Source organism: Bacillus rossius, chromosome 10 (genome assembly GCF_032445375.1).
Source record: "Bacillus rossius redtenbacheri isolate Brsri chromosome 10, Brsri_v3, whole genome shotgun sequence".
In the NCBI taxonomy this organism is placed as follows: Eukaryota; Metazoa; Arthropoda; class Insecta; order Phasmatodea; family Bacillidae; genus Bacillus; species Bacillus rossius.
Genome location: NC_086337.1, coordinates 27,135,426 through 27,145,874, shown reverse-complemented (window position 1 = coordinate 27,145,874; position 10,449 = coordinate 27,135,426).

The following is a 10,449-nucleotide window of genomic DNA, read 5'->3' as shown; positions in this document are numbered from 1 at the left end:
GCGTGGCCCACTAGGAACGGCGGCGATGGTGATGATGGTGTTAGGGATCCATAATGCTTGTTGCCCCACTGGCCCTGCACAGCATAGGACACTGATCCCTAACTAGGTTGGTGAGGTTCAGAAATAACGTACACGGTTTTGCACTGTCGTTTACACGTCGCGCACAGAGTGTGCGGAGTGGACGTTTAATTACGATGGCAAATTACACAGCTCTTACAATCACACGAATTCCCTAACATTAGGAACATTGTCAATTACACATGAGGCGCTCTGACCCACTGTCACTAACGTTATGCCTTCACGCCAGTTGCAGTTGAGGAAGAGTGTTTGATTAGAGTCGGCTAATCCCATAATTGGAAAACGGCGACGCGCGGGCCCACCTATATGGACCGCGGCTCGCTATTAAATTAAGAACACGTCTACGATTGGATGTAGCCAGTGCCTGTGCACTTGGCGATTAATTAAAAGTCTGTGGTGGCAAGAGTCGGCCCGTACCGTATATTGCACAGCCCCACGTAATGCGTTATGTGGGGCGTGTTAAGTTGTCGCGGCTGGGTTAGGCCCTACACCGGAAAAGGACCGGGCGCACACGGGGAGTATTTGAAAAAGGTTCCGGGGTCTGACAATAATTACCAGATTGAAGTTCGATGGTGACAAAGAGATGATGGCTCCCCGTGGGACGTGCGTCCGTCCCGGTCCGCGAGTCGCGCTGTACTGGCATCTGACCCTGGCGCGAGGGGAAAGGTGAGCTCCCTGTCGCGCCAGAGTTTCTAAAGTTCCGTTATTCGTAAAAAATTACATTAATAATAAAAAGCAAGTGGCTCTAAATTCATACAATAAAACTTAATGATTAACTTAATATCTATATATGTTTTAGAAATGACATTTAATAAATTGGTATAAAATAAGTTTGAATTATTAGAGTCACACTGGAGACTGTTTGTTGCTTGATAACTACTCCAGTGGCGAATGATAAATGCTAATTTGGGCGGTTTGAGTTACGTCACCTATTACACTATTGAATTCAGGCTGAAGACCGCAAGGGTTGCACTCACATCTGTTTTAGTAGAAAACTACACGTGAGTGACCCAGGCACTCCTACGTCGCACTTGTGTTGCACGGTGTTGTTAATTCAAAGTGTCGGATCCATTAAAGTTTAGTGAATTTACTGTGTACATGACTCGGTTTGTCTTGCCGATTACGTTAGGGGCGTTGATAATACCTAAGTCCTGCGGCGCTCCTCTGACTCGGGTGGGCCATGGCTAGGGGCGCGTTCCGTTAGCGGGGTCGGATACTGGCGGTTGCAGGTCGGGCTTTAGGGTGGCCTTCGGCCGTACGATGTCAAACATGAGTGCACTTTTTGCAATTTATGTAATGTTGTATTTTTTCTGGATGCATGTTAGGAACCAGCCTCCATAGGCGTACCCAGGTTTTTTTTCGGGGGGGGGGGGGGTTCTTCCCGATATTTCTCGGATTTTTTTTCGGGAGAGGGGGGGGGGGTTCTTCCAGATATTTCTCGGGGGGGGGGGAGGGGTTGGGGAAGAGGGCTTCTAATTTTTTAAGAAAAACTCCATAAACACCAAAAAATAATTGTTTATAATAAACTTTTTTAAGCCTCCAAACTTTTTACAGAAGAATTCTTTGACGTCGTCCGACCGACGACCATCCCTAAGCCCGACCTGCACCCGCCAGTATACTCTCCCGCTAACGGAACGCACCCCTGGTCGTGGCCCACCCGAGTCGAGCGAGCCACCGAGCCGAACGGGCAAACCAGACATTATTATTATAAAGCACACTAAATCCGAGTGGACTAGAGACGAACCACACCCATTCCCCCTCAAACAATTAATTACGAATTTTGCGACCTTAAAGTCTCTTCCAGACGCAGTCATTTAGTTTTTAAGGTAATGAGGTCAAGCTTGGCGCGGCAGGGGCCGACGCGCCACCGGACGCCATGCCAGTTCCGCAGTTCTACTCGACTCGCGGACCGGGACGGACCTACGTCCCACGGAGAGACCACAACCATTGTCTTCATCGCAAGTAACGTCCGGTAAATATAGTCATTTAGCATAAACCAAACCTTTTTCTATTCACCTCTCCGTGCGTGCCCGGTCCGTTTTTTACGGTTCAGGACCTAATCCGACCGCGTAAACGTAAAGACGCCCCGCACCACACCTGGTGCGCAGGGTCGTTCTTCAGCATACGGCACGGGCCGTCTCCCGCAAACCACAGAACTTTCTTAAGGCCACGCGCCTTCGCGCGGACCACAAACTCGCAAGGGAAACTTCGCCAAGTTTAGTGGCGGTGCGTGTACCACCCCAGTGGGCACGGCACCCGCATAGAAACAATCGCTTACGGGACTGGCCGACTCCAGTCACCCACAAACTCTGTGTGCCACGTCAATTGTGCGCGCCTAATTTTCATTAAGGGTACTTTGTTAACGTAATTTTGCGCCACATCATTTGTGCGCGCCTAATTTTCATTAAGTGTACTTTGTTAACGTAACTTTGCGCCACGTCATTTGTGCGCGCCTAATTTTCATTAAGTGTACTTTGTTAATGTAACTTTGCGCCACGTCATCTGTGCGCGCCTCTCTTGCATCAAGTGTACTTGGCCTGCATACTGTTACCCGAGAAACCAGTGCCACGAAACATTGAACATGTACCGGCCTGCACCCCGCAACGGACATGTAGCCCTCAGGGGCATGTCTGTGCTCAGTAATTGTATGGTGTGACGTCAATCCCTTGAATAAAGGCACGTCGCTACTACGGCAATCCCACGCATTCTTCTTTAACGTAAATTCCCAAGCAATACCGCCGATGGTTCTAGCGGACCACGCTGGGGCAACGAACCACGAACCCCCATTGGTTAGACACCGAGCTAGCCTGGCGCCCTCCCGGAACATAAAACGTTAACCAGACCAGCCACCCCGCTAGAACTCGCGCCCGGACTCGAACACGAGACCGCGGCTGACGGCATCTTCTATTATTATTATTATTTTGCAAATTCCGTAACCACATTCTCCGGGTCGATGTGGATGTTGTAGTGGACATTCAGTAAGGCCAATCCATTCAGTCTGTCCTGAGATATGGTGTTCTGCAGATAGGATTTTAATCTTCTTAAGCAAGATAATGTCCTCTCCAGAGTTGCCGTTGAGACGGGAATGGTCGCCAAGACTTTTCGGGGGGGGTTTCAACCCCCAAACCCCCCCCCCCCCCAAGGGTAGGCCTATGCCAGCCTCTATAATGATTCATATTCCGTCACCGAGACATTCACAGCTTGCGCAGGGCCACCAGTTAGGCGAAATTCAACAAAGCACTTTTTTTTAGTTAATACGACCCAAGGACTTTCGGGAACCGTAATTAGTCCCACTCAGGTGGTGTTAGTTAAGTTAAAGGACACATGCCTAGTAGCTAAATTTAATATATAATCTTTTCTCATGTGCCAGATGGCTTGTAATGTTTTCATAGTGTGTGTATTAAGGCTTTTGTATTTGTAGTTTGTGTGACGATTGGGGTGATGTCGACCCAAGTGTCTCCCCGGCTCCTTCAGGCTGTTATGCCTCGTCAGCACCATCTCTTGCATAGTGGTGCTACGAGATTGTGGTGCAGTGCGGCATGTGTGTGGTTCTTTCAGGGATTCGAGTTTTATTTTATTGTCTATATATATTTTTTTAATTAATTGTAAATAATTTTCATTAAAAATTTTACTCAATTTTTATAATTGTATTGTTCACCGGGCGCCTAGGTCGTGGTTTCCGCCTGTGGCCAAACCGCGTGTTCCGCGGGCTCGCGGAGAAGGGGGGAGACGACAGGGGTGCTCGGGCGCGCCGGGCGGAGTGGGAGAGTTAGTCGTCATCCTGGCACGAGAGGCAGCAGTCGCGGGAGAGGCGTCGCTCGGCGCTGGTTGTGAGAGAGTTCAAGCTGAGAGAGGACTTGAACGTGAGTGACGTCTATAGTAGTCGTGAGCTGTGTCGTGCGGGAGATAGGCGTAGTTTCAGTCGTGTTTTAGAAACAGACATTTTTCGTTCAAGTTTCAATGCAAGTCTTGTGAGTCGTGAATTATTGAGCTGGAAGTTAGCCGTCACTAGCATAGTTTTCATACGCGTCTCCCCAGTCTCTGTTTCGTATAGTTTGTCAGTCATCGGGTTGGATGTGAATCATTGTACATAAGTTATTGCTTCTTTGGTTAATCCTAGAGACTATGTCAGTGGAGTAATTACCGGAATAGGGACATATGTATTTTGTGACATTTTCCCCATCACTTTTCATCAGGCTACGTCAGCCGTGTTTAGCGTCGCCTCTAATAAGGAAGAGTCTATATCGACACGGGCGGGACGTCCCGTATTTAACAAAGCAGAAGCATGCGGAACCGGGCAATGCCCTAATAGAGATTGCCACAGGCGGGTCCGCGGTAGCCCCATGTAAAGTGTATACATTAATGTGTATAAAGGACCAAGAAACTTTATTTGGGCTTGTTATTTCTGGTGAGACTAGATCCCTCGGCCACGCGGCACGAACCCCCTCTATCGAACCCCTGAGTAGCCGGCAACACCATAACAACATTAGGGACTAGTCCCCAGACGACAACAGGGGGTGGCCACTTCTTATAATACATGTTTATTTAATGAAAACAATATTTTACAATTTGACCTAAGCAAGAAAATATTACCTATAATATGACCTATAAATTGTATCTAAATATTTCGTGCACATTTAAACACATGGTACAGATAATTTCATAATTTTATTACAGCTATTGCATAAACTGCACCCTTTTATCTGACAGCACAGACACCAGAAACTAAGACACCAGCAAGGGAAAATATTCAAACAAATAATAAAGGCAATTATTACAGTGAAAACAATACACATGCTATCAACTATATAAAAATAAGTCGGGTTTTCCTTCCTGACGCTATAACTCCAGAACGCACGAACCGATTTCCACGGTTTTGCAGTCGTTGGAAAGGTCTCGGGCTCCGTGAGGTTTATAGCAAAGAAAATTCAGGACAAACCAACATTTTAAGTAGATGGTGCCAGTGCGTGATACATTGTTTGACAGCTACTCATTGTTCTCTGCTCAGTTAATTTCATGTGACAAACCGGTATTGTGTTCACTGTGAAATTGTAGAAAAAAAAGAAAAAGAATAAAGTTATTCGTTTCCTAACATTTCAATTGGAAACCATCAAATCAACTACTCATTGTTCTCTGCTCAGTTAATTTCATGTGACAAACCGGTATTGTGTTTACTGTGAAATTGTGAAAAAAAAGTAAAAAAAACATTATAACGTATATTGTGCAAATTTTTATTCAATTTCAACAGCAGGCATTTGTCTTTAAGGTCGTAAGTTGAACTGTGTAAATTATGTGGATCGTGCATTTGAGGTTAAATTCACCACTCTGTCCATAGCCCAAAATGCCTAGAGGACGACGTGCCAACATCGGTCGCCGCACAAGACATGCAAGCCAGCAACAAGTGTATTCACAGAACTTAAGCGAAGAAAGACAAAATATAATAAGAGAAAATGCCCGATTGAGACAACGCGTGAGCACACAAAGATCATTGGCATCATACAATCGCTTGGCATTCCAATATGATCCCACTGCGAACTACAGTGATGATGAAAATTTAGATATTGGACCAATGACGACTATATGCCGATATTGCAATGCGTTAAAGTTCAAAAGAGAAACGGCTGGATAGTGCTGCGCAAGTGGAAAAGTCAAACTGGATCCATTACTTACACCACCACAGCCACTGAAACCATTGTTCGATGGAAGTGATCCCGATTCCAGCCATTTTCTTCAACACATCCTTGAATACAATAACTGCTTTCGCATGACTTCCTTTGAAGCTAATATCATTCGAGAAGGCGGCTTCATGCCGACTTGCAAGGTAAAGTATCACTAACACCAACACAATGAATTGCAATACATAACAACTACATATACACCACACACTACACCATCACACGATCAGAAGTTACACTGTATTCTTAAACAAATGACTGTTTGCAATTACAGATACAAGGACAAATATATCATTTGCATGGTTCAATGGTGTCAACACCAGATGAACCGCATCAATTTCTGCAAATATATTTCATTTCGTCGATGGTGGATCAGCTGAATGTGCGGTGCAATATACAGGGAACACAATAGTTGAAGGGACGAATTATTGAACAGTTGCAAGCATTTTTTCACGCTAATAATGCTGTGGTTAATATGTTCAAAACAGCATTGGAACGAATGCCATCGGATACGCACAAATTTGTCATAAGAGCGGATTGTACCCCAACAGGTGAACATGTGCGAAGATTCAATGCACCCACCATTAATGATGTTGCTGCAATTATTGTTGGCGATCCAACTAAATCGCGAGACATTGTCGTTCAGCGAAGAAGCAATATCATGCATCGTGTAAACGAGACACATCGTTTGTACGATGCGTTACAATATCCAATCATTTATTGGCAAGGGCAAGACGGATACGACATCACGTTGAAGATGGTCGATCCAATTACAAGTACAATATTCACACACTAATTATAGCTATTATTGCTATTATTGGTTTCCATTAACAATTCATTTAATTTTGCATTTTCAGGCGTATCAACGAATAAAAATCTAAGCGCAATGAATTACTATGCGTATCGTATGATGATTCGTACACATGAGGAGAATGTCATTCTGAAGTGCCGATGGCTATTCCAGCAATTCGCTGTCGACATGTATGTCAAAGTCGAGACCGAACGTTTAGCATTCATCCGATTCAATCAGGCAAAGCTACGATTTGAGGACTATATACACTTGCGTGATGCTATTCATTCAGATGGTGATGTTCAGAATATTGGACGTCTGACGATTCTCCCATCATCTTATATCGGAAGCCCACACCACATGCACGAACACGCTCAAGACGCTATGACGTACGTGCGAAATTATGGAACTCCGGATTTATTTATTACATTCACATGCAATCCGAAGTGGACGGAAATTGAACATGAATTGGAACCGGGCCAAAAACCGCAAGATCGCCATGACATAATCGCCAGAGTATTTCAGCAAAAACTCAAGGTTATGATGGATGTGCTTACTAAGTATCGAGTTTTTGGTGACATGCGTTGTTATATGTACTTGGTGGAATGGCAGAAGCGTGGACTACCGCATGCTCATATCCTAATTTGGTTGCTGAACAAATTACATTCAAATGAAGTGGATGACATCATATCAGCTGAAATTCCTGATCCAGTCACTGATCCCCATCTACACGACATTGTGACGACACAGATGGTGCATGGACCGTGCGGTGCATTAAATACATTATCGCCTTGCATGGCAGATGGAAAGTGCACAAAACGATATCCGCGACCGTTAGTTGCTGAAACAGTCACAGGGAACGATGGATATCCAGTTTATCGTCGGTGTTCAAAAGAAGATAATGGTCGAACTATCAAAGTTAAAGTTCAAAATCAAGAGATTGAGATCGGAAATGAATTCATTGTACCATATTGCCCGCTGCTATCACGAATTTTCGAAACACATGCAAACGTTGAGAGTTGTCATTCGGCCAAATCAATCAAATATTTGTGCAAGTACATCACAAAAGGCAGCGACATGGCTGTGTTTGGTATTGCGTCGGAAAATGCGAATGACGAAATCAGCAACTTCCAAATGGGCAGATACGTCAGTACTAATGAAGCACTGTGGCGATTATTGTCATTTAAAATTCATGAAAGATATCCCACAGTTGTACATTTAGCAGTGCATTTGGAAAATGGCCAAAGAGTTTACTTCACTGAGGCTAATGCGGCACAACGAGCTGAGAGCCCACCATCGACAACATTGACTAGCTTCTTTGCAATGTGTGAAGCAGATCCATTCGCAGCGACGCTGATGTACCTTGAAATGCCCAAGTATTATACTTGGAATCAATCAACAAAGAAATTCCAACGTCGCAAACAAGGAACCCCAGTTCCAGATTGGCCACAGGTGTTTTCCACTGATGCACTAGGTCGCATGTATACTGTTCATCCTAGAAATGATGAATGTTTTTATTTGCGACTGCTGTTGGTAAATGTATGTGGACCAAAATCATTTGCGCATTTGAAAACTGTGAATGGCCACCAATGCCAAACATATCGAGAAGCATGTCAACTATTGGGTTTGCTGGAGAACGATTCTCATTGGGATTTAACACTTGCGGATTCAGTTGTTTCATCAAATGCGTACCAAATACGAACTCTGTTCGCAATTATCATCACCACATGTTTTCCTTCACAACCAATTCAGTTATGGAACAAATACAAAGACGACATATGTGAAGATATCTTGCATCGCTTGCGCATTAAAACGAATAATCCTAACATCCAAATAACCGATGAAATCTACAATGAAGGATTGATTCTGATTGAGGATCAATGCTTGACTATTGCAAACAAGCTACTGATTGAAGTAGGAATGATTGCGCCAAATCGATCGATGCACGATGCATTCAACCAAGAATTAAATCGAGAGCTGCAATACAATGTTGATACATTGCAGGAATTCGTTCGAAATAATGTGCCATTGCTGAATGAACAGCAAAAACAAGTATACGAAACATTAATGCAAGCGGTGGACAATAATACTGGTGGTCTATTCTTCCTGGACGCGCCTGGAGGAACAGGGAAAACATTTGTCATTTCATTGATTTTGGCCACTATTCGATCAAGATGTGACATAGCTTTGGCGTTAGCATCATCTGGAATTGCGGCGACTCTTCTAGATGGCGGTCGTACTGCACATTCTGCGCTTAAGTTGCCACTCAATTTAAACACAATTGATACTCCAACATGCAATATTTCCCGATCCAGTGCAATGGGAAAATTGTTGATGCAATGCAAGCTAATTGTTTGGGATGAGTGCACAATGGCACATAAGAAATCACTTGAAGCACTTAACTTCACACTGAAGGATCTTCGGCGAAATAACATCTTTGGCGGCTTGATGATATTGTTGGCAGGCGATTTCAGGCAGACGTTGCCAGTAATTCCCCGTGAAACGCCTGCAGATGAATTGAATGCTTGCCTGAAGGCATCACCTTTATGGAATAACGTAAAAACATTATCGCTAACCACTAATATGAGAGTTCAACTTCAAAATGATCAAAGTGCTGCACAATTTTCCAAACAATTGTTAGATTTCGGAAATGGAAAAGTCCCAGTTGATACGACATCTGGATTAATTACTCTTACCAACGACTTTTGCCGATTTGTAGACTCTCAATTAGCTCTTATTGAAAATGTTTTCCCAAACATTAGTGAGAATTATCAGAATTATGCTTGGTTAAGTCAACGAGCAATTCTTGCCGCAAAGAATAATGATGTACACGCACTGAATTTCACCATTCAATCAAAAATTTCTGGCGATTTGGTGACATACAAATCCGTTGATTCCATAACAAATCCCGATGATGTAGTAAATTATCCAACGGAGTTTTTGAACTCTCTGGAGTTACCAGGTTTCCACCACATAACTTGCTACTCAAAGTTGGTACAGTTATTATGATATTGCGTAATTTGAATCCACCGCGACTTTGCAATGGTACTCGACTTTCGGTAAAAAGACTTATGCCGAATTTGATTGAGGCAACCATTATTAACGGAAAGTACGCAGGTGAAAATGTATGTATTCCTCAATACCAATGATTCCGACTGATCTTCCGTTTGACTTCAAACGATTGCAATTTCCAGTTCGCCTTGCGTTCGCAATGACAATTAACAAGTCGCAAGGCCAATCGCTTAGTGTTTGCGGAATAAATTTAGAAAATCATTGTTTTTCACATGGGCAGTTATACGTTGCGTGTTCACGAGTTGGGAAACCATCCGCTTTGTTTGTGTTAACGTCAGACCAAAAAACAAAAAATGTGGTTTACCAAAGAGCACTTCAATGAAACGGATAATTTGCGGACACGTATAACGCTTCGATTCAGTATTTACTTTGGATTCACTTTCATTTACTTAGAGAAGTTCAACTAAATAACACTTCATTTTTGTAATCGAAATGAATTCATTACTGTTGTGAAATTAAATAAAATTTTTCCTTTTCAAATATAAAACAAAAAAAAATTTTTCTTCATCTTTTAATCACCAAACGAAATGTTACATAAAACGGAGCCATCTGGTGGCGAAACGGAGTTCGCCGGGTTTGCTAGTTTATCCCTATAAACGAAGTCGCATAGTTATTTAAAAGGCAATTCATACAACATTTCAGGAATTTAATAGTTAACAATTTGAAAAACAAATAAATATGCCAAATATCTTCAAGACACCGCTACATTCTTTTGAGTCCAAAACCATTTTCAACCACAGCAAAATACATAAACTTACATATCATCACATCATGGTCAGTGGCCTACTTTGGGTCACACCTTGGAGACCTTCCGCCGTCTACCGCGGAGATGTT